This window comes from Arachis ipaensis, chromosome B04 (assembly GCF_000816755.2).
Source record: "Arachis ipaensis cultivar K30076 chromosome B04, Araip1.1, whole genome shotgun sequence".
NCBI classification, from domain to species: domain Eukaryota; kingdom Viridiplantae; phylum Streptophyta; class Magnoliopsida; order Fabales; family Fabaceae; genus Arachis; species Arachis ipaensis.
The window spans coordinates 106,948,506-106,948,738 of record NC_029788.2 but is presented as its reverse complement, the minus strand read 5'-3'; positions in this window follow the sequence as shown (position 1 = coordinate 106,948,738).

Below are 233 nucleotides of genomic sequence, written 5' to 3'. Positions count from 1 at the left end.
AAAATTATTTGGGACAAAGGAGGTACTCCGATTTTAAAGATATTTTTTAATAATTAAAATTTAACACATATAATCGATTAAATCGTGTTATTTTTGTCAAAATCAAATCAGACAAATTAATTTGACTAAAAAATGGTGAATCAAATTTTAAATTGGTCTAAATTAATATTATTTTTTTATAAAAAATAATTATAATATCTCTATTATAAAAATGACTAAAAAAATCTTATTAT